The sequence below is a fragment of the Penaeus monodon genome, chromosome 15 (genome assembly GCF_015228065.2).
Source record: "Penaeus monodon isolate SGIC_2016 chromosome 15, NSTDA_Pmon_1, whole genome shotgun sequence".
NCBI lineage: Eukaryota > Metazoa > Arthropoda > Malacostraca > Decapoda > Penaeidae > Penaeus > Penaeus monodon.
The window spans coordinates 47455841-47457218 of NC_051400.1; the positions used below are offsets into that span (position 1 = coordinate 47455841).

The 1378-nt window shown below is 32.4% G+C and overlaps 1 protein-coding gene across 4 annotated transcripts in view; it reads right to left on the reverse strand.

The window, feature by feature from the left end:
* The window catches only part of LOC119582070, an 18281-nt gene that overhangs the window by 9377 nt on the left and 7526 nt on the right, over window positions 1-1378 (reverse strand). The window lies entirely within an intron of this gene.

The window sequence follows — 1378 nt, forward strand, 5'->3', positions numbered from 1 at the left end:
CGGCAATGAGTGGGCACGGACCAAGACAAGAAGAATTAATAGTTAACCTTTCTTGCTTGAACCTCGCACTTCAAATGTTTATTTTATGATATATCAAATTATCTAAGAAAAGATTCACTCAATTATTAACATAAATCTCATTCAGTGAGGATACAGCCACAAAATAGCTTCTACCCACTCCTGCCAGTATGGAAGCAACCTAATGGTTTAGCATCATAGAGTTATTATCTGGCTAACAATTTCAAGCTAAGAACATTAATTGAATATAATCCTGCATGAATTATGTAATGGTTTTGTGTACTGTTGAGTCTTGTGACATCACTGCTTACAAAACATTTAAATCTACCAAGACCTCACTCCACATGTCTTCACTTTCCAGTTTGTTTGTTTTTTTGTTACTCTTTCAGATATACAAATTTATGTAAAGATAAAAACTTTCATAAGTATATGTTCTTAACATAAATGTAATATTAAAGAAGTTTATCATTTATCCAAAATGTCACCTGAAGTTTTATTGATCACCTATACCATTATCAAAGTAAACACTAACATCAAAGTAAACACAGAGTGACCAGTTCGCCAGTGCATGTCCAAATAGCGGGTTTGTGCATGTGATGTAATTGCAATGAGGCTCTATCCATACTCATAAAAAGAATCTGTAACGCTTGTTCAGTGGCCTGAAAGAGAACATTAAACCCATCACTGACTAACAACAGTCAACAATATACCAATCAATATTTGCAAAATGGCAAGTGCACAGACCACCTAATTTCTAAACAACTGAGGCAATGAATTTTGTATGCAATAATGAGCTTAGTTGTGTGTTAGCAGATGGATGTTGACTTTTGAGGTATGCATGTTATAAGTAATTCGCAACAGATGAATGCATGATAGCAGAGGTTTAAGTGTAATGTTAATAACATGGCAACACTTAATATCAACAGCATATTTACTGCCAACAGAGTGCATTTTGATACAAAATAAAAATTCTTCTACATTTTCAGATAAAGATATAACTGTATCTATATCAATCTAAGATACAGTCATCCCAAGTACTCAAGAATATACCTTTGAATTTACACACAGTAAATATATGTATAATTTACATGGATAACCTCTGGCCTGGCTTAGTTATTAAAACCTATCACTTTTTTATGTAAAATTTCAAATGAAATGGAACAACTACTTTATCATCAGTGAAAAAAAATCTGTAAACTATCTACACTTACCGAAGCCTCTATCTTATGGATACAAATAATTTTACTATATACATCTCATGTTATTCTCAAAATATATAATATTCAATGTATACCCTTCCCCCCATCCTCTGCTGTGTAAAAAATATTTCAATCCTAAGCATTTCTTACAAGATGGAGAG